Source organism: Ischnura elegans, chromosome 8 (genome assembly GCF_921293095.1).
Source record: "Ischnura elegans chromosome 8, ioIscEleg1.1, whole genome shotgun sequence".
Lineage (NCBI taxonomy): Eukaryota > Metazoa > Arthropoda > Insecta > Odonata > Coenagrionidae > Ischnura > Ischnura elegans.
In genome coordinates, this window is record NC_060253.1 from 13,072,885 (window position 1) to 13,097,154 (window position 24,270).

Here is a 24,270-nt window from a genome sequence, read left to right on the forward strand (position 1 = left end):
AGGGCAGGAATAGGAGCATTTGTGAAAAATAAGAGTAAATCAAAGGAGGAAAATATAAAAAAATAGTATTCTGAAAACAAAAAAATTTAATTTAGTCGCGAGTAGAGAGTCTATGTCGCCGACTCATGGCCCAATAAAGCAGCATGCTGTCCCAATTAAGCGGAGAATACTCGGGTATATTCCTCTATTGGGTTCTGTTCTTCAAGATCTGCCCCAATAAGCGGCTGCCCCAAGTAACAGGTGGACCCATTAAACGGAATCTACTGTATTAATAATAGCTTTAAAATAATTTTATCAGAAAAATGAAATAACTTAATCGAATAAACTAATCGAATTTTGCCGTCCCCTGGAATCTGCCACCCGCGGATCGTACCCCCTCTACGCGGCCATGCTGTTGGCCTCAAAGTGATGTGCCGCCGTACTTTGCAAATTAATATCTGGGCTTCAGCGCATGCTGAAGCCCAGATATTAATTCTGATTTATTTTTGTTTTGTGAAAAAATCAAAAATGTAGATACACCAGTGCAATAAGTGACTCCGCGCACCGTTAAGTTAGCCTTTTTTCAGCTCATGAATTTTGTAACTCTACCTAGGGAAAACTACTATGTCTATAGCATTCATTTTCCACAATAAGTTTCAAATATGAATACTGATCAATATATTTATAACCCCGGGCACTTCTGCGACACCACCTAAACGCTTTCGCAACACTCGACCGCTACTTCCAGAACATTCCGTCCGACGCGACGCTCTCGTTTCACCTGGGTAAAATAGGCTTTTTCGTATTTTAGAGCTTATATTTTTTGTTAGTAACGAAAATGTTTAAGCATTATCTAGTCCTACAGTTTGCGCCGAAAGAACAAATAAAAATGATGGAAACACTTTTTAATTTATTTGTAATTTTTCTAGTATCCATATAAAAAAATTGATAATTGTGAGTGTAAATAAATTCTATAAATGCAACTCCGTTTGCCAAACGGAGTTGCATTTATAGAAGTTTCGGGCCTGGGAATACGCATAGCGTAGTAGTTACCACACCTGCTTACATTCGCTCTTTCCCAGAGTCCTCTGGATTGTTGATAATACACTACAAAGACCCTATGAGGTAGTAGTGTAGAGAACCGCCATCCAGAGGACTCTGCTCTTTCCGTAGCGTGCGCGCTCCCTGCCGAGTGGGTTGGAAAAGCCTGCTTACCTTTTTCGACAATAGATGGCTGCCAAGAAGTCTATGAAATTTTATTGCTAATTTTTCACCGTGTTGGTCTTAATTTAATGAAATTCATTCATTACGGATGTCCCACTTTAATGCATCAATAACTATGCCCCATGTGCTCTTGGCTAATTCGTTAATCTAAATGTCTCATGTATCAAGTTTCCATAGAATTATTGCCAGAAGATATTAACACTCACAATGACTTATCCCGTCGATTTGCAAGCCGCCGTCAATTTTTGTAGATTTAAAATTAAGACAGACAGAACTCTAGTCAGTTCGTACAAATCTTTCGCCTTTTACTAAAGATTTCCGTGGCGGGAGTTTAATTGTCTGTTCAGACAATTTTTGACTGAGCCCAACAGCTTCTGTTGGGCCAAATAAATGGTAACCATATAACTATCTTGCTCGAGCTTTACTCCACTTTCGAAAAACATTGGAATAGTACTTAACGGTGGTAACGAACCTGAGGCATAGTTTGGAAAGCTACGTATAGCTAATGATCAAATGTCTTAGTTTGTTACAGTAGTAATGTTGTATGCAATTTGCTTGCATGAGGTGCGTAAATGTAAAAATTTGATACCAGTTGCAACAGAGGCATGAAAAATTGGTTACGTAGGTTTTAGCAGGGGTATGGAGACTTCAACGCCTGAAGTGGTTTGAATGATGAAAAGTGGGCATGAAAAGTAAGAAGTAAAGGGTATTGAAGAAGAATGGGAATTTCAACGCCTGAGGTGAGTACCCAAGTGCGATACAAGCGGCTAGGATCGAGAAAAATAAGATCTATTTTTTAAAATCAAGTACTAGGCACGGTCTCCTTTAGTTAACCACTTAATCATTAGCCTCACTTCATTTTGTGTTGAAGTGAGATAGCATGTCTTCAATATGTAGAATTACAGCGTATTTTGCGAATTCTAAACGCATATGTCCTCCTATGGCGTCGCCCCGACAAGCGTGTGGCTGGTTGGCGGCTGGTTGAGGAAACGACTTCAATAAAAGACCATGGGCTCCAATGGGTTTGGATGGTGAGTTTCATTGGGCTGCTTCTGCCACAGTTGTATGACTGCTTTTACATTTCGAATAACATATACTGCAGACACTAACCTTTGGAATTGGATTTTTATTCGCTTTTACGATTACATAGCGTAATGTTTTCGCTTTAACTACTGTGGTTGCTCTTTTATTAAAATTCATATTCAAAGGTTTATTATGACTATCCCTTGCACTAAGATTTTCTTCTTTATTTAGCAGTAAAAATTGATGCGCTCAGTTCCGATGTATTGAATATCACCACAAGTCCCCTCCCGGATTAATATTATAAACTCAGCGTTTTTATAGACATCTTAAAGATGGAATGTACAAAACCGATGCTTTTTATACCTAATTAGCGTTACTGTGCAACCGGTGCGATAAAGCACACAGAATGTATTTGAAACACGGAAATAGTGCCTCGATGTGTCGACTTACGCTAATATTAAACATCCCTACCCAACATAACCTAACCTGAGTACGTACCCAGCCAATGGAATCATCATCTTCCAGAAGTTTTCAGTGAATTAGTTATTCCATATAAAATTCATATCATGAAGGATGAGTACAATTCCTTCTACGGGATATAAGCACTGTTAGGATAAGAAATCATAATTTTCGACTACACCGTAAGCCTCAGATAGTAGCTTTTATTTGAAGATGACAATTGCGTACTTCGCGTCTAGACATGTTAACTATTTTGTAATGCAGGTAATTTTTTATTGGTTGTTGGCTTGTGTATTTTGTCTGTTTGCATTTAAATTTTTTCCGTCAACAAATCTTTGTTGGCGCCGGTGACTATTTTCTTTCTTTAAATTACATATTGAAAGTGCGCAAAGTGATTATTGTAGCGATACTTATAAACGTAAGTTACAAGAAACGATAATTTTAGATTTTCAATCCAGGTGACGAAGACAGCGAAGGACGATAAAACCGGGTGGGAAATGAAATCGAGAAATACATCACCAAACGAGCACTATTTCGCTGAGAATGTAACTTTTTTCCCTGAGAATGATATTAATAACGACATAATAATATTAAATCCAAGGTGATTCATTAGAGGAGAAATTCAAAGGCGATCGATTGGTAAGCCAGGAAATACGTTTCATTTTGCTCTGATACGTGCTTTCAAAACGCTACTTAAGATGTGACCGTAATTGGTCGACTATTATCTTGACATGCCTACATGAATAAAACTCTCTCCTAATGCATAGGCTCTAAGCCTAAGCTGGCATTCGTAAATAGCGGAAGAAGTACTGCGTGATATGAAAATAATAGTGAATGGCAGATCGACATGTGCATTACATACTTTAAGTCAGCACTAGGGTGTATTGCAAGGGGTTGGCCAATCACCAGCATTCTTAATGCAAGAGGAATCCTACATGCACACCATACGGTCATTGAAATATTAATCATAATAAACAAATACGTGCCCATTTACGCAAAGGCAAAGCTTGTCAAGGATTCCTATAGTTAATTTAGGTTAGGTTAGAATAATGGAAAAATTAACACATGCTATAAGTCGTCCTAGCGAGTAACACCATTGACAATAATAATTAACACAGCGCACAGTGGGTGGAAATCGGAAAAAGCCGGACAAGATTACAAAATGGATTTTTTTTGAGTTATAAACTTGAAAAATAATGAAAAATACTGAAAAATAATTGAAATTTATGGATATGTTTTTCATTTCATATATAATTCACCCGTTACTGAGATACAGAGGCTCAAACGTGAGCAAATTTCCATAAAAACGCCCGTCTTCAATTTTCTCTGAAAATCTTCCAAAGTAAGTAGATGGTGAAGTTATAGGTGGATTCTTGCGGTATAAAAAACACATAATCTATAGCCATGGTATTTTTTCTTTATTTTTCCGTAATCTTAAAGAATATCATTGATAAATTCTTACCATGCAGTTACAAAATGGCGGACACTGTTTTTCGACAAAGTTTTACATTTAGGTAGAGTTTCAAATGGGGTTTCGACAAAGTAACGCGGAGTAACTTGTATGAGAGCATTTTTTTTAGATTTCTTGAGGTGTTTATGCATTTATCTTTGAAATGAGTTTGCGACGCCGGAAAGAACATTGATTTTTCGATCGCGCGGTAGAGTTCGTCTCCGCGCGTCGGGAGTTGGATTAGCGGACACGCGGTAAGGTTGTTGGAACTGTATGGGTTTTAACGCTCAGCAATCACAGTTTTTATGTTTTGCTTCAAGATGCCGATTCTCAAAAGGTCTATGGTGAAGAAAGTGGAGGATTTTCAGGTGAGGTAAGTGCTCTTTTCATTGAAGTTCATTTGTTTCTCTTTGCATACGATCGAAGACCATGCTTTTCTTAAAAGCCGTCAACCTCGAAAAAGTGAGTTGTTTTCCTGGGACTCATACAAAAAGACCTACCAGAAAGACATTAGCTGAGACGATGCATCGTTGCTACCCCTGATAGTACGAGAAAAGGATGACACTCCGTTTTGCGATCAATTGCCTTCTCGTGATCATGTCGACAGTAGTACGAAGGAGTATCGGACAGTAGTACGATCTTTTACATGCACGAATCTGGCTGCCCAGCGCTGAACTCCATAGATTTCAGATATCAGTACAACTTCATACGGGTCCCTCACGCTAGCAGCATATTTCAAGCGAGGCTATAATAGAGCCAGGTAGCTTATATCTTCCAATCTAATGTGAAAGAGATAAGCTGAAGATATATATCACTAGAATTCATCTCAAGATTAACGATAATACCGCTTTAAAGGTATGCACGCGGCACTTGAACATGCAAAAAGGGATGCATTGAGACTGACGGTAAACGAGCTCTCGCCTACAACACATGTTCTTGCCTTTGGAGAATCCAACTGAAGCATGATTCAGTAGCCATTCATTACTACCCCACCAAGTTTAAAGGTGTAAATATAATAGCCAAGAGAACGGGAAAGTCAATGGATTTTAATAATTTTGTGATAATTTTAAACTTTTCTGTACATATACTTGTCCTATACTTGTCTTGATGCTTAGATTTTTTTCTTTGTTTGTGGTGCCCATGGACTTAGAATTATGTGCTGCTATGTGTATCGAATGGCAACTTCACCAAAAGAGTGCCCTTTTTTGGTGCTTAATTTCATTCTATCATAGCTTATGCTAAATTGTATGTTATGAGTTATGCAAATAAATGATGCCAGTTATTATTATATTATACTTTATCATCTTATATTATATTATATTACATTACATTAATGCAAGTGTTCATCAAATTAAACTCATCCTGTATCATAAGTTTAATGTCACTGTTATGAGGACGCGGATTCACTTTCATCTGAGCCTATAGAAAACAGCTGGAAGCAAAGAGCTTATGTCATGGTCCAATACCCTCCGGCAGCCATTGCTGGGATATGGGTTCACAATGAGGACCACAAAGCCACTATGAAGGCCGTTGCTAGAGCCGCGTTTTTGTGGCGCATGTCTATAGTTTTGCATAGGATTGGTTTTTATGGGTTTACCGCAAGAGGAGAAATAAAATTTGCTGATGTCTTGCTTTGCCAAGGGTAAAAGCAGAATTGACTTACCTACATGGATTACTGGCATTCCTCAAAGGAATGGGGACAAGGTGAGGTTCAGAGGCGAAAAGGAAATGATACGACACAGGCAGTAATCAATGTCCCAATTACATCCAGACAACATTGTCGGCGTTAACATACCTATATGGCATCGGTATAATATCCATATGTTAAACCAATTAACGTTGTGTGGATATCTGCCAAATATCCGAAGGACCCGCCAAACAATGTTGCAACAGAGTCCATCCAGGAGATCCATATTACCAGGGGTTGATACTGGATTTCTATCTGGGGGGGGGCATAAGCAAGGCCGTATCTAGGATTTTGCTCTGGGGGGGCACAAGGATACCTTGCAATACAAAACGAACGCAATGATAATGGACCGTGTTAAAATTCTTACATATTTTTAAGGGTCTGGGGGGAGGGAGGCACGTGCCCCCGTGCCCCCCCCCCAGATCCGCCTAAGCATATTACAAAAAATTTTAGACTTTTCACAACATCTAATGAGTAGATAATGAGTGTACTTATTTCTTGATTGAAGATTTCGCGGCTCATGGTGATTAAAGAGAGACATACAGGTGTATGCCGCGTGTCGTAATGGAGATTGCTCCGACGCGACGGGGACGTCGCGACGTTTCGTGACCGAATGCTGGTCATTTCTTCAAGGGAATGGTGCTGGAGTTCTGTTCTGCTGCCTTATTTTATTTCAGGTGGGCGGAGGGTGTGAGGAGTGACGATTGGCGGGGGAAGATTAAGAAATGTTGTGGATGACTGGGAACCATGTATTACTAATTCTCAATCCGGTATCTCTATTATAATTATTGTGTTTTTCTTTATCTCTTTGGCTTCGCGGATGAGTAGGGTTTTGAAATATTCCACCCTCGCGATGATAATAGATTCTTAAAATCGATTGCGCGTCCCGTGGCGTGATTATGGGTGTTGTTAATTGGTGTGCTTATCATAGTTTAAGGCAATCCCAATACTTACAAACAAAACATTTGCACTCTTCAAGTCTATAAAGAGCATATGCTACCTATGGATTCTGTTTGGAATAACGATTTTTTAATATCACGGATATTTCAACTTGGATATCTGTGTAACGTTATTTTTACAAATCATTGTGGATGTTACAAATAGGATATATATGTAACCTTGTAAAAATATCCCTCGTGTAATAACCGGGAATTGCAAGTGAAACGAAAGTGTTTCTTTCGACCCGGAGGGAAACTAAAATACGAGTTCTAGGTTTAGTTTCGTTCCTGCCCGAAATTAAAATCACCAAGGAGTTTAGTTTCGACCCGGGACGAAACTAAATTAATTGAAACTCGATCCTAGAAATTGAGTGGAGGGGGATAAGAGGGAATAGTTTCGACCCATTACCTTCGACATACGTGTAGAGAGGTTAAAATATTGAGCTTAAAAATTAAACGGCCTGTTTTCGTTCACCGCTCTCCTGTTAGTGGTAAAAATATGTGTGCCCCATGCATTTAATGGCGGTAGGCCGAACCTCTACTTCATTCAACCATACTTCGTACTCGGTGTATGAGTCGAAACTAAACCGGGGTCCCTCCGGTGCGAAACATTACCTGCGTTTCGTTTTGTCCTAGAGTTTTAGTTTAGTTTAGACTCGAAGTAGTTTTTACTCCGATTTCGTTTCGAGCCTGAGTTTAATTTCCCGGGTTTAAATCCATTTAGTTTTGTTTCTACATTTCGCTCCAGGGAACGAAACTATTGAAATTTTAACTGGCTTTTATTTTCGTTTAGTTACGAATGCTATCCCTGGTATAACAACGTGTTTTGGATATATCAACTGCTTGGGAGAGAAATAAGTTGTAGGAGCAGTGGCGTAACTATGGGGGCGATGAGTGGATAGATCCCCCCAAAGCTTCAGAGGAATGAAAAATTTATTTAAAACTATTGTCTAGTTTTGACAGTAACAGTATCTGCTTAAAGTTAAATTGTTAGTGTAAAAATGATGTGAAACATATTTCCAGGCTAGTCATTTATCAAAAAATTTTCACTGTGTAGGTGAAAGTACAAAAATATAGACTTGTGTGATGTCAGGCCAAAAGTTAATATAAGCCTGAATTACACGATAATTTTTTCCCGTCCTTTCCGCGATCGCTCCAATTAAGGCAGAAAAATACGTTTCACGCAATAAATTTCCACGATGGCTCCAGGGATGAAAATCCCATCCCTTTTCCATTACTCGGCACTTCCCTTTTTCCGTCGGTGAAACCATCACTGCTTCCGTCTTTTTAAGTAGTGCTGTGCGAGAGTCTAGTCTCGACGGTCGGCATTTTTTCTCTGCATTGTGCGGACGAGACTCTCGGCCATACTGCACTGATTGGGACATACTGCAGCATAGACTTAAAGGCAGACAGTGGCGTAGTCAGGGGGGAAGTCCAGGTGGTGCGGACGCCCCCATCCTCCCCGATAAATAAAAACATTGTTACTTGGCTTCAAAAATATTGAAAAATCATAAAAATACAAAATATTTCTTTTTAAAAGATGAAGTTTTTTTCGATAGTGAAAAGTGTTAAATTTGGTTTTAAACCTCCTAATTAGTACCCTGTCTTTCAAACTTTTCCCCCCCTTGGTTTGGACTCCCCCCCCCCGAAAAATTTCTTGGCAATCCCACTGATGGCATAGAAACGAACGGAAACTAATTAGGTAAGGTCAAACATAATGAGCCTAGTAGTCTTTTTAGGTTAAATCATGAGATAGAGCACCGTAGCTCGCGCTATCGTATCCTTGCCTATCTTGCGGTAATTATGAGTCGCTAGATCTATAATTGCTCAGCAGCTATCGTGCGGAAGAAAATTCGGGTCGAATCCTAGGTACTCTCATTTCGTTAGATAACTATAATGGACACTTGGTCATTTGGTTGGTCAAAATAAAATACAATACTGAGTCTGACACCCAATATGCTATTCGTCCCAACTCATTCGGCACGTAGCTGAACTGGTAGGCTATCACCGTAAGGAAAAATAGATATTTGCTTCATAACAAAGATGAATCGAAAAAAGATGTAAATATTATGATAAATGGAAGATGGTTTGATCCTGATAAATCTATGATTTATTTGGTTTTAAATATTAAATGACTTTTTAAAACATGAGAATAAACGCTTAAAACCCCTTCTGGTAAAATAAAAAAAAATAAAATCACTATGCTCTGGGCATCACTTTAGGAGAAAAACAAAATTAACGGGTAAGAACTTGACTCGCTAAAAAACATGAACCTCCCTTCTTTAAATGAAATACATGCAGGGGCGGATCCAGGATTTCTATCAGGGGGGGGGGCTAAAGCAAGGCCGTATCTAGGATTTTGTTCTTGGGGGGCACAAGGATACCTCGTAATACAAAACGCACGCAATGATAATGGGACCGTGTTAATAAAGTTGCATATTTTTTAAGTGTCTGGGGAGGGGGGGCTCGTGCCCCCGTGCCCTCCCCCTAGATCTGTTTATGGTTACATATATTGCACATGAATTTTGTGGCCTTATTAGTTTTTTATCCAGCTCTCGGCCTTTTTATGCTGTTCCTACGACAAAAAATGGTTACTTACGTATTCAGATTTTTATTTATATTTTGTTTTCTAACCTTCACTTAGCGTCCCGCCAAATAAAATCAAATCTATCAGGAAATCTATCGTATCTTATGTATTCGGAATAAGGATACACAGCAATACTAACTACAAGATATTGACAAACAGTTGTCAAATAATGCGAATGGGAAGAAGTCATCTCTTCAACTCAAATGAAATGACTTTCGTCTAAAAGATAGGTTATCATTATTGAAATCGGATGTCAAGGAATATTGGGCAAGGCCCGCAGAAAATTCGCGATGCTCCTGAACTTGTAACCATCTCACTGAAAATTTCCTAAGTTTTAAAAAACATTTCAATCCGATGTGGGATTTTTAATTACCGTTAACAGAGAATAAGAATAAGATAATAACATCAGGAAGAGAATTGTATTAGCAAAGGAGACGTTCATGAACAGGAAGGAATTGAGGAGAGGATCGCTATGTAAGGGTTTAAAGAGGTGGTCGGTGAAGAGTCTGATCTGGAGTGCAGCTATTTTCGTTGCGGAAACGTGGGAACTTAGGAAAGAGGACAAGAGAGGACTGGGGACATTCGAGATGTTTGTGTGGTCAAGAATGGAGAAGGTGAAGCGGACGGAGAGGAGGAGGAACGACGAAGTGCTGGACATGGTGGGTGATGAGGCTTTGAAATTTAATTGCTAATTTTTCACCGTATCACTCTTAATCCGATGAAATTCATTCATTAGGGATGTCCCACTTTAACGCATCGATTCCGATGCCCCATGTGTTCTTGGCTAATTAATTAATCTAAATTTCTCATATATGAAGTCTCCATGGAATTGTTGCCAGAAGATATTAACTCTCACAATGACTTATCCTGTCAATTAGCAAGCCCCCGTCAATTTTTATAATTTTAAAATTAAGAAAGACAGAACTCTTGTCAGTTCGTACAAATCTTTCGCCTTTTACTAAAGAGTTCCGTGGCGGGAGTTCAATTGTCTGTTCAGACATTTTTTTAACTGCGCCCAACAGATTCTGTTGGGCCAAATAAATGGTATCCACAACCATCTCGCTCGTGCTTTACTCTCACTTTCGAAAAGCAATGGAATAGTACTTGAAGGTGGTAACTAAACTAAGGCATAGTTTGAAAACTACTTATAGCTAATGATTAAATAGGGAATAAGTGATTAAATGTCTTAGTTTGTTACAGTATTAATGTAGTATGCAATTTGCTTGCATGAGGTGCGTAAATGTAAAAAAATTGATGCCAGTTGCAACAGAGGCATGAAAAATTGGTTACGTAGGTTTTAGTAGGAGTATGGAGACTACAACGCCTGAAGTGGTTTGATGATGCAATGTGGGCATGAAAAGTAAGAAGTAAAGGGTATTGAAGAAGAATGGGAATTTCAACGCCTGAAGTGAGTACCAAATAAGATCTATTTTTAAAAAATCAAGTACTAGTTACGGTCTCCTCTAGTTATCCACTTAATCTTTAGTTTCACCTCATTTTGTGTTGTAGTGAGATAGCACGTCTTCAATATGTAGAATTACAGCATATTTTGCGAATTCTAAACGCATTTGTCCTCCTATGGCGCCGCCCTGATAAGCGTGTGGCTGGTTGAGGAAACGATTTCAATAAAAGACCATGGGCTCCAATGGTTTGGGATAGGGAGTTTCATTGGGCTTCCTACCCACATTTATATGACTGCTTTTACATTTCGAATAACATCTTTTGCAGACACTGACCTTTGTTATTGGATATCTATTCGCTTTTACGATTACATTGCGTAATTTTTTCGCTTTAACTACTGTGGTTGCTCTTTTATTAAAATGGTATGGTGGTATATGGTATTTGGAGGAGGTGACCGACAGCGTAGGTCATTTGCGCCATGAGGGAAGGGTATGGAAGGAAGGGTGGAGAGAAACCCGGCGTCGGTATTAGCCTGCTCTTGACGAAAGGCGCCAAGGGGACCACGGCTTGACGTCCCATCCGAAGGACGGAGTGTAGCCCTTGAAATGCCCTCCACACAACATTCAAGCATTGATCGGGCCTTCTCTGAAAATTCTCTGCCACCGCCGGGATTTGATCCCGAGCCAACGGGGTGGGAAACCAACACTCTAGCCACCACACCAATCCCCTTTATTAAAATTCATATTCATAGGTTTAGTATGGCTATCCCTTGCACTCCTGATTTTCTTCTTTTTATTGTGTTTGTTGTAAGTATTAAAGCGCTCAGTTCCGATGGAATGAATATCATCACAAGTACCCTCAAGGATTAATATTATAAATTCAGTGTTTATTGTGCAACCGGTACGACAAAGCACACAAAATGTGGAGGAAGAGTTCTCAGGTTTCCAGCCGGGTCCAAGGGTTTTTCTGCATCAACGTTCTGCAACGTCGGTGCAGAAAAACCCTTGGACCCGGCTGAAAACCCGAGAACTCTTCCTCCAGTCTATTCGCCGGGAAAACCTTAGATCCTTCACCCAAAATGTGTTTGCAGATACGGAAAAAGTGCTTCGATGAGGCGACTTACGCTAATATTAAACATCCCTACCCAACATAACCTAACCTGAGTACCTACCCAGCCAATGGTATCATCATCTTCTTGAAGTTTTCAGTGAATTATTCATTCCATATAAAATTCATATCATAAACGATGAATACAATTCCTTCTACGGGATACAAGAACTGTTAGGATAAGAAATCATAATTTTCGAACAAAACGTAAGCCTCGGATGGTAGCTTTTATTTGAAGATGACAATTGCGTGCTTTGCGTCTAAACATTATGAATTTTACTGTGTTAACTATTTTTTAATGCACGTAATTTTTAATTGGTTGTTTGCTTGTTTATTGTGTCAGTTTGCATTTATATTTTGTCCCTCAACAAATCTTTGTTGGCGCCGGTGACTAATTTAATTCTTTAAATTACATATTGACAGAGCGCAAAGCGATCATTTTAGTGATAATTGTTTACGTAAGTTACAAGAACCTCAATTTATTTTTTCAATCCGATGGAAGCGAAGGACGATAAAACCGGGTGGGAGATGAAATCGAGAAATACTTCACCAAACGAGCACTATTTCACTGAGAATGTAACTTTTTTTCACTGAGAATAATATTAATAACGACATAATAATATTTAATCCAAGGTGATTCATTAGAGGGGTAATTCCAAGGCGATCGATTGGTAAGCCAGGAAATACGTTTCATTTTACTCTGGTATATGCTTTCAAAACGCTACTTAATATGTGACCGTAATCGGTCGACTATTATCTTGACATGGGTATATGAATAAAACTCTTTCCTAATGCATAGGCTCTAAGCCTAAGCTGGCATTCGTAAATAATCGGAAGAAATACTGTGAGATGTGAAAATAATAAGTGAATGGCAGATCTACAATTACATTACATACTTTAAGTCAGCACTAGGGTGTATTGCAAGGGGTTGGCCAATCACCAGCATTCTTCATGCAAGAGGAATCCTACATGCACACCAACGGTCATTGAAATATTAATCATAATACATAAAAAATACGAGCACATTTATGCAAAGGCAAAACTTGTCAAGGATTAGTAATTCCTATAGTTAATTTAGGCAAGGTTAGAACAATGGAAAAATTAACACATGCTATTTAGTCGTCCTAGCGAGTAACACCATTGACAATAATAATAATCAATTCATCGCACAGTGGACGGAAATCGGAAAAAGCCGGACAAAATTACAAAATGGCTTTTCTTGAGTTATAAACTTGAAGTTTCGAAGGTATACTAAAAATTGATTGAAATTTATGGATATGTACGCCATTTGACATATATCTCACCCGTTACTGTGATACAGAGGCTCAAACGTGAACACATTTCCATAAAAACGCCCGTCTTCAATTTTCTCTGAAAATCTTCCAAAGTAAGTAGATGGTGAAGTTAGAGGTGGATTCTTGCGGTATAAAAGAACACATACTGTTGCCTTGGTGTTTTTTCTTAAATTTTCCGTAATCTTAAAAAATATCATCGATGAATTCTTACCATGCAGTTACAAAATGACGGATACTGTTTTTCTACAAAGTTTTACATTTAGGTAGAGTTTCAAATGGGTTTTCGGCAAAGTCACGCGGAGTAAATTATATGAGAGCATTTTTTGAAGATTTCTTGAGGTGTTTATATAGTTATCTTTGAAACAAGTTTGCGACGCCGGAAATAGCATTGATTTTCCGATCGCGCGGCAGGGTTCGTCTCCGCGCGTCAGGAGTTGGATTACCCGCGGCGCGGTTAGGTTATTGAAACTGTATGGGTTTTAACGCTCAGCATTCACAGTTTTTATGTTTTGCTTCAAGACACCGATTCTCAAATTTATTTTTTTATTTATATCACACGAAAAACAGCACTAAGGCCCTAACATCGGGCTTATAAACAAAATAAATTATGTAAATATAAATAATAAACATGTATAAAAATAATATCATAAATAACAAGCATTTTCAACTATTACAATACATACAAAAGGTCGGTGTCAAAAGGATAGACTTTTCACGTGGTTATTAAAATTGGTGCGGGAGGCAAAGATGTCAAGAGAGGAAGAAGTATTGGAGATTGAATTGAGAAGAGAAGGTAGGCGGAAAAAGAGGGATATTATCTATGAGATATTGCCAGACGGAAATTGGGCTGGTGTAGAGCTTCGGCAAAGTCACGCGGAGTAACTTATATGAGAGCATTTTTTTTAGAATTCTTGAGGCGTTTGTACGGTTATCTTTGAAATAAGTTTGCGACGCCGGAAATAACATTGATTTCAACAGCAAATAGTCTATGGTGAAGACAATGGAGGATTTTCAGGCGAGGTAAGTGCGCTTTTCAGTGAAGTTCATTTCGTTCTCTTTGGATACGATCGAAGACTATGCTTGTATTAAAAGCGTTCAAACCTTGAAAAAGTGAGTTCTTTTTCTTGGGACTCATACAAAAAGACCTACCAGAAAGACAGCTGAGACGATGCATCGTTGGTATCCTTGATTGTACGAGGAAAGGAGAACACTCCGTTTTTCAATCTATTGCCCTCTCGTGATCATGTTGACAGTAGTAGGAAAGAGTAGAAGACAATAGTACAATCATTTTCACGCACGAATATGGCTTCCCAGAGCTTGTATTGATTTCAGATATCAGTGCAACTTCATACGGGGCCCACATGCTAGCAGCATATTCAAAATGAGGCTATAATAGAGTCAAGTAGTTTATATATTCCATTCTAATGTGAAAGAGATAGGCTGAAGATATATATCACTAGAATTCATCTCAAGATTAACGATAATATCGCCTTAAAGGGATGCACGGGGCACTTGAACATGCAAAAAGGATGGATTGAGGCTGACTGTAAAGGAGATCTCGCTCACAACACATGTGGTGTCCATGGACTTAAAATAATGTGCTGCTGTATGCATCGAATGGCAACTTCACCAATAGAGTGCCCTTTTTTGGTGCTTAATTTCATTCTATCATAGCTTATGCTAAATTGTATGTTATGAATTATGCAAATAAATGATACAAGTTATTATTATGATATATAATACTATATTATATTTTATCATATTATATTATTTTATCATATTAAACTATATCATATTTTATTATATTCTATCATTTTATATTATATTACATTAATGCAAGCGTTCATCAAATTAATTATTAAACTCATCCTGTATCCCAAGTTTAATTTCACTGCCATTAGAACGCGGATTTATTTTCATATGAGCCTAGAGAAAACAGCTGGAAGCAAAGAGCTTATGTCATGGTCCAATACCCTCCGGCAGTCATTGTAGGGTTGTCGGTTAACAATGAGGACCACAAAGCCACTATGAAGGCCGTTGCCTGAGCCGCGTTTTTGTGGTGCTCGTATTTACTTTTGCATAGGATTGGGTTTTATTGGTTTACCGCAAGAGTAGAAATAATTGGCTGAGGACTTCCTTTGCAAAGGGTAGAAGCAGCATTGACTTGCCTACTGTGATTACCGGCAATGCTCAAAGGAATGGGGACAAGGTGAGGTTCAGAGTCGAAAAGGAAATGATACGACAGTAATCAATGTCCCAATAACATCCAGACAGCATTTTAGGTGCTAACATATGTTACATCGGTATAATAGACATATGTTAACCCAATTAACCTTGTGTGGATATCTGCCAAATATCCGAAGGACCCGCCAAACAATGTTGCAACAGAGTGCATGGAGATCCATACTACCAGGGGCGGATCCAGGATTTTGCTCTGGGGGGGTCCAAGGATACCTTGGAATACAAAACGAACGCAATGATAATGGACCGTATTAAAAATCTTCCATATTTTTTAAGGGTCCGGGGGGGGGGGGGGACGGGTGCACGTGACCCCCCCCCCTAGATCCGCCTATGCACGTTACAAAAAATTTTAGACATCTTCACAACATCTAACGAGTACATAATGGGTGTTCTTATTTCTTGATTGAAGCTTTCGCGGTTCATGGTGATTCAAGAGAGACATACGGGTGTATGCCGCGTGTCGTAATGGAGATTGCCCCGACGTTTCGCTACCGACTGCCGGTCACTTCTTCAAGGGAATGGTGCTGGAGTTTGGTTCTGCTGTCTTTTTTTATTCCGGGTGAGCAGAGGGGTGAGGAGTGAGGACCGAAGATGGGAAGATGAAGAAATGTTGTGGATGACTGGGTTCCATGTATTACTAATTCTCAATTCGGTATCTCTGCTATAATTATTTCTGTTTTTCTTTATCACAATGGCTTCACGGATGAGTAGGGTTTTGAAATGTTTCACCCTCGCGATGATAATAGATTTTAAAAAAATCGATTGCGTGTCCCGTGGCGTGCTTATGGGTGTGGCTAATGGGTGTGCTTTTCATAGTTTAAGGCAATCCCAAGACATACAAGCAAAACATTTGCACTCTTCAAGTCTATAAAGACCATATGCTACCTATGGATTCTGTTTGGAATAACGATTTTTTAATAGTTAAGTTTCGATCCAAGAAATTGAGTGGAGGGGGATAATAGGGAATAGTTTCGACGCATTACGTTTGACATACTTACGTGTAGAGAGGTTAAAATATTGAGCTTAAAAATTAAACGGCCTGTTTTCGTTCACCGCTCTCCTTTTACTGGTAAAAATATGAGTGCCCCATGCATTTAATGGCGGTAGGCCGAACCTCTACTTCATTCAACCATACTTCGTACTCGGTGTGTGAGTCGAAACTAAACCGGGGTCCCTCCGGTGCGAAACATTACCTGCGTTTCGTTTTGTCTCAGAGTTTTAGTTTAGTTTAGAATCGAAGTAGTTTTTACTCCGATTTCGTTTCGAGCCTGAGTTTAATTTCCCGGGTTTAAATCCATTTAGTTTTGTTTCTACATTTCGCTCCAGGGAACGAAACTATTGAAATTTTAACTGGCTTCTATTTTCGTTTAGTTACGAATGCTATCCCTGGTATAACAACGTGTTTTGGATATATCAACTGCTTGGGAGAGAAATAAGCTGTAGGAGCAGTGACGTAACTATGGGGGCGATGAGTGGATAGATCCCCCAAAAGCTTTAGAGGAATGAAAGATGTATTTAAAACTATTGTCTAGTTTTGACAGTTAGTTACACTATCTGCTTAAAGTTACATTTTTAGTGTCAAAATGATGTAAGACATATTTCCAGGCTAGTCATTTTTCAAAAAAATTTCACTGTGTAGGTGAGAGTACAAAAATATAGACTCGTGTAATGTCAGGCCAAAAGTTAATATAAGCCTCAATCACACGATTATTTTTTCCGTCCTTTCCGCGATCGCTCCAATGAAGGCAGACTCTCGGCCATACTGCACTGATTCGGACATACTGCAGCATAGAAATTTATGGCAGACAGAGGCGTGGTCAGGGGGGAGGTCCGGGGGGTCCACCCCTCCCCCCCCCCCCCGATAAAAAAAGCATTGTTACTTGGCTTCAGGTCTTTTCTCGAGGAACATGCCCCACTGGAAGGCCTCTCTTCGTCTGACATCCTTTCCCCCCCAAACCCACGTACTCCACATTTTTACATTTTGCCAAAAATACATAAACCCAACCACCCTGGCCGTCCTATTGTCTCATCTTGCAACTCACCCACGGAAAGAATATCTGCATTCATTGACTATTACCTCCAACCGCTAGTTTTTTTCTCTACCATCCCATATCAAAAATACCTATAACTTCCAAGACCGTCTCCAATCCACTCCAATTTCTCCTGACACCCAAATTACCATAATTACCATGGCCACCAGAGATGTCACTTCTCTCTACACATCCATTCCTCATTCTGAAGGTCTTTCCTCCCTCCGCCACTTCCTTTCCCAACGCCCAGCTCCTCATACCCCTAGCACTGACTTCCTCTTAGGCCTAGCTAATATCGTCCTAACGCACAATTCGTTCTCATTTAACAATAAGCATTATTTACAAATCAAAGGTTGCTCAATGGGTAGTGGATTCAGTCCCTCCTACGCAAACCTCTACCTAGGCCACTTTGAACAAATTTTCCTTCCAAATACCTTTAGCACTCAGTGTACAAATTGACTCACATGATAGCCATGCTGAGATTAGGAAATACATTTGCGTCGAAAATTTGCGAGATGGACAATACTTAAGCACAGCTTATCAAGCAGAATATACGACTTCGTTAAAATCAGAAAAGTTAGAATCAGAATCCCTTGAGAAAGCGACCAGCATAGGTCGGGAAACGTTGGGGCCACCCAAGAATTGACGCGATGACCTAGCCCAAAAGTTTTTATTCGACGGAATATACTAATTTTAACGAATTATCAACGGAACAGATAACATTATGCAACAAATTGCAATGCCAGAAAACTTTTTTTGATAATTTGTGTGTTATTTGCATATCGTTTGAGAGCTCGAAATATATCATCGGATGAAGTTATTGCACGTAAGCTTTTGACCAACTACTCGATCGCTGTAGCTTCCCCGCTGACCTCTTCACTCGCCTGACCTCGCTCCTTGCGACTTCCGCTTCTCTCTCTCAGAACTAGAAACACCGCTGAAAGGAAGAAGATTTGAAGTGACTCTAGATGTCGATGCAGATGCGACGAGGGAACTGAATGACATGACAATAGAAGCGATCCAGTGCTGTTAGCAAGAGTTGAAGCACCTCCGCGTCGTTAGGATAATTGTGTTCTCGTATCTGAATAATTTCCATTTTAAGAATAAGTCGATATTGGAACTCATTATCAGAGAATGTAAGACGCGAATGAAGAATACATAAAAGAAAAGTATTTGAAATCAGCATTAAAAATATTCTGAGCATACTTAGTAGATTTTATAAGAATTATACCAATACCTGTTGTACAGAGCAATTTCTCGTACTTTAAGTGCAATGTAATCGTTTGTATTTTGTTTATTTATTTTTGTTATTCAGTTGTGTTTATTTTTTTTCTTAACGTATTGTTGAAGTTGTTGATTGATATATTCCTTTTAGAAGGAAGTTATCAATCCATCTTTTTTATGATTAATTATTATTAAAATTGATCAATTTGAATACCCTGTCGTCTTAATAAACCTAAGAAAATCAAGAATACCACACTTTTCGTCACAAACAAATGTGTCAACCCTTTCGGAATAGAAATTAATTTGTTATAGAAAATAGATCCATTATTTAAAAAGAAAATGGCAGTCGTGGGACTGCCGTTGGAAGTGAAAACTTTTTATGTTCAAAAATCGAGGACGATGATCGACGAAGTTTTTTTTTAAAGAATATATGGTTATCTTCATTATTTTAAAAGTAATATTTTAACTAAAAATTATATTGAAATAATTATTTTTACTTATTTGAAAATTATTACAATTACTATTTATACAAGTAATATACACTAACTAAAAATGTACAAGAAGTCCATGTTACTAAATGAACGTAATGTAATTATCTATTTTCATTATTAACAATATCTGAGTTCTCATCTTCATCAGTAATTTCAATTAATCTTGTATTGCTACCATTGTCTTTATCTGTACATTCTAAAACTGATAATATAGGCTTATGGTAACTGAAGTAAGGAACAAGTTTTTTTGACTCGATTCCATCCAAATGTCTAGTAAAAACAGCATCTATTGTAGTTTTGTATCTTGTGGTGCTTTTTAGTCGATCATTTGGCATGGTTAATCCAAACAGTGCATTGTTTTTTAGTTTCGAGATCCAATCTCGCATTCCTATTTTAATGTAGTTTTATGTAATGTAATGTTTATTTAAAGTAGCGGTTTCGTGATTGTTTATAAAGAGTTTTGCTCCAGCCTTTCTAATTCCATTGATAAATTTTCACGATGAGTTTTCGACCTATTTTGATTTGCTGATCCTTACCTCTTGTGTTCGTTTGCAGCGGCCAGGTTTAACAATTGATTACCAAATGCTTTTACAGCTGATGTTACTAAATGTGGTGGAGAGGCTATGGCCGTTAGCGAAAGGTAAACAGTGCATTGTTTTTTAGTTTAGAGATCCAATATCGTAATCCTCTTTTAAATGTAATTTTTAGGCACTTAACGTTGTAAATAACATTTACACTTCACCAACGTGAAATAATGTAAGGTTAACAAGTTCTCAAGCGCACTACGCCAAATCTATTTCATTCGATGTGTTCGACGTAGCGATGAACATCAATAAGATTTACATTGTCTCTTGAAGCGAAAAAAATCTTTCGTTAGGGGAAATCTCTTCCTCGTCAAAACAATAGCCACACCTCGCCCACCTATCTAATGGCAAAACGATCTCCTTGGGAGGTGGGAGCATTCAGCGCAGACTCAGGCCAGTAAGGAATGCTTGACGAGGTGCGATCATTACAAATTCATAACTCCCCTTGTAATCCAGATAAAGTTACAATTCTACACAAAAAATAATTTTATAGTTCAACACAAATTTCATACGCAGCATATACGGACCTTTATCGTGTGATACTACAATTAGTAGGCGACTGCTTCTCACCATACAAAATATAGGCAATTTAGGCCCAAAGATACTTAACTGAATATAGCAACGTCGAAACTCAGCTAAAAATATAAGAAATTAGGCATCAAAAACTTTCCATGCAGTTTTTAGGATGGTGTTGAGAACTGTAAGCCGACAGTTGAATAAAAAATCCACAAAAAAGGCCGCGAAATAGCAAGCGGCTTAAATAATGGAGCGGTAAAAATATTTGAGGAAATTGGAAATTCATAATTCCTTTCGTACTCAAGATAAAGTTATAACTTTTTCACTAAAAAATACATGAATACAGTTTTTTTTTCAAATTTCATACGCAGCGTATATGGACCCATACAGGAAGATAAGATAGTTAGCAGGCGACTGATATGTACCTTACAAAATTCCATATTTTGCGTCCAAAACATATATAAACAAACACAACAACGTTCAAACTGAGTTGAAAGCATATTAAAGTTGACCAGTATGGTAAAAATGTTCAATATACGTTTCCTGTAAGTTTCAACTTAATACTAAAAACGGTATGCCGGCAACTGGATTAGGAATATAATCTCGGAAAAGCCAAGTTACTAGCCGAAATTCAAAAAAATTATTTTTGTAACTATTGTTATGGACAAAATCGACCAAATATTGCCAACATAAAACGTAATGACCCTTTTTGCTTTAGAATATATTTTCGGGATTGTGGAACGATCAAATTCAAAACTCTTTCTCTCTTTATTTCCCTCTCCTTCGTTAACAGCGAGGCGACGATCACGCGAGTTCGGAGGTTTTTTTTATCCCTTTGAAACATAGCGCGTGACGCGCTATGGGAAGTTTTCGCTTCAAAAATTAGTCCGCAATAAAATCTGCGGAAATGATGAACCTCGCCAAGGAGCCCGAAAGAAAAACCTGTCTAGGCCCAACGTGAATGTGGACGTGGGTTACCTCAGTGCATTCCATCCGCTTATCTTAAATCGGATTGGGTTTTTGCTCCTGGAGTTTGACTCCAGCGTCGGTAGCCCAGTCGCGTCCGCTTCCGTCCTCTTCGGCACTTGATGCAGCGAAGGCAGGCTTGCTTCATGTGTCCCAGTTTTCACTTACCTGGGGCCCTATCCACTAAGACAATCTCTCGGATAGTTCGTGGTTGGTTCTCGGAAAGACGTCATCATTACGGAATGAGCTATTCACTAAGGTCTATCCGAACTTTCCGTCACGGGAACTCGTCCGAGAGCGGCCGAAATGACGGAGGGTGTCGGAAAGTGACTTTCCGTTTCTCGGAAACGGAAAGTGATATGCCAGCTGGTAAGTTATGGAATATTTTTACCGGTAAAGTGATGCTGTAGAAGCTGGTAAGAAATCTCAAATCATTTGCAATACTGGCACGGTATGTGTACTAAATACAATGGTAAATAGATGATTATGTACGAAGTTTGGAATTAAATAAAGTTGCAGTTGAACCGAAGAAGTCAATGCCTGTTTTTGTTCAAGTTGTAGTTACTTTCTTAATAAGTTCCAATTTGGGAAATGGTGTTATCCGTTGAAATAAATAAATAAATGCTTTTAAAGGCATTGACGCTTTTCAACAATGCATTAATTAAGTTACTTAATCAATTTGTTTTGGAGTCAGTTGTTTCGAATTTGACGTTGTGTTTGGATTTCGACCTGCTAGATTTTGGATTACTGCTTTCTTTATTTTGACTGACCTCTTGGACTTACTCTTTTTCGGAATCACTACTTACTGACGTTTTTAGGCAAGTATTTGCTTAACGCTTTGACCTCGCACCGTTTGGACCTCGATTTTTGGATTAGATTAACGCTTTGACCCCGCACCGTTTAGATCTTGATTTTTGTTTTAGTAGTACCTCATACTCGGAACATCTTGCGAGGTAAGTGCAATCTTTGAAAAGTTATGATTGATTGTTTGAGAAAGTTCGTTTCCTGCGGGAATTCCTGGCGTATGACTGTCACTGTTTGTCACATTTGGCGATTTCGATACTTACGAATAAAATCAATGCTGTAAGAATTGTCCAGTATAGTTGCCCGCGACTTAAAGCAATAATATTTATTAAAAATTAACATATTTTCACTTACCTCCTCCGCGTTCCATTTTCAAAGGTATGATAAACAATTGCCGGACGATAATCAGCCATTGGCTCCGAGAGGATACGTCATCAGTAACTTCGGCAATCTCCGCCTCTTCTGCCCAAGAAGGGGGGAGGGCACGGAATATATTCCGAGAAGCATAGTGGATAGCATAACAACGCTTCCGAGTGACGGAAACGGAATCGGACACGGAAACGGAAAGTTCGATTCCGAAATCACGGAAACGAGGAGACTTAGTTAATGAATAGGGCTCCTGGCCCCTTCAGTTAAGTGGGACTCGTGGGTGTCTACGCATTATTGAAAACGATCTGGGATGCAAGGGGAGGGAAGGAAGAAGCGAGAGAGAGAAGGCAGGGAACGTGAGCCTTGAAGTGAGAGAGGCAGGTAGTTCGTGTTGAGAACTTAACATATATAATTTATTAAATATCTGCGATATTTCGAGTTTTTATGATCGGGCAGTCTATAACCTTCTAATAGCTCTGCATTGCTCACGGTTTTTCAATGGAAAAAGGTTCGAGACGTGAGAAGGGTGTTTGGCAGGGGGTGAAAAGGCATCGGCTTTCAGCATGCAACATGATCCCTGGTTAGTCGTAAGTACGCGGTGTCATACTGTTGGACTAAGTCAGGTAATCTGTGGTAGACGTTAAATAGCGGAATTCTGGCAGGCATTGTTATGCATCACTTTAAGACGATAGCAACTTTTCCCAGCCAGATGGCTGTCTCCTGGGAATTTCAGGTAGAGTTGGTTTTGAAAATATATAAATCACTTAACTCCGTAATGACATAGATGGAGGGTTTGAAGGAGAGTGGGGGTGAATTAGGGGTAGGGAGGTAGGAAGGAGGCATTTTGGCAGTTGGTGTTTGGGGTGTACGGGTGGTGCATATGTAGTCAGTTGCACATGCAGTCAGTTAGGGGCGTTAAACCTCCCTCGCGCCCTGGAGACTCACCCATGTAAGTTCTTATATTGAAGCAACTAATGGAAACTTAGAATTTAATAACTGTATAAAACTGAAGTTCAAGTAATCTGCTTGATTTCTAATTACGCCCTTCATATATACCTCACAATAGAAGCGAGCGTTGTGAGGGCCCTCGGCGATCGCCGAACAGCCGAACTGGCCAGACCGCCCCTGGCTACCACCCGAACATCCCAAACACCAACTGCCAAAATGCGTCCTACCTAACCCTGATTAACCCCCACCCTATTTCAAAACCCTCCATCTATGTCATGAGGGAATAAAGTGATTTATATATACTTGAAACTATGTAAGTGTGCCTGAAATTTCCAGGAGACAACCATTTGGCTGGGAAAAGTTGCTATCGTCTTAGAGTGATACACACTGCCTGCCAGGATTCCACTATCTAACGTCTACGACAGATCACCTGACCTAGTCCAACATTAAGACACATCTTACTTCCTTTAAGACTTACCGGGGATCATGTTGCATGCTGAAAGCACCTTGTCACCCCCTGCCAAACGCCCTAGTGACGTGTTGAAGGGCAGATAGGCGAATGCATTTTGCATAAATGGTGATCACTCTATTTTTCAATAAAGGGACAATTAAAAATGCAGAGCTATTGGAAGGAAATAGACTGCCCGATCATAAAAACTCGAAATATTGCCAGTATCACGTTTTTGTAAATTTTTAAAATATACATTTGCGTTACTGCTAAGTGTGAAGAATCTATAAAAATAAATGAAAAAAAACTTCCACGTTCGTATCGGCATCGTCAGACAATTCCGTGAAGACGATCTTCTGAGTCGTCGGTGCTGTGGAAAATCCCATGCCCTTGTATCGCTTGCCTCCAAGTCGAATCGGACGATATCCAATACTTCGCCTGAGCATTCGGAGGGTTCATTTTCGGGTTGTGCGGGACATAGCAGTCATCGAACGCGCTC

The 24,270-nt window shown here is 39.1% G+C and overlaps 2 non-coding genes across 2 annotated transcripts; both read left to right on the forward strand.

Moving 5' to 3' along the window:
* Positions 1-1,467: 1,467 nt before the first annotated feature.
* On the forward strand, positions 1,468-1,585 carry LOC124164603. Its single transcript, XR_006866075.1, has one exon. It is a non-coding gene; the product is annotated as a U5 spliceosomal RNA (small nuclear RNA).
* Positions 1,586-10,261: 8,676 nt separating this feature from the next.
* On the forward strand, positions 10,262-10,381 carry LOC124164607. The gene has a single exon (XR_006866079.1). It is a non-coding gene; the product is annotated as a U5 spliceosomal RNA (small nuclear RNA).
* Positions 10,382-24,270: the final 13,889 nt, after the last annotated feature.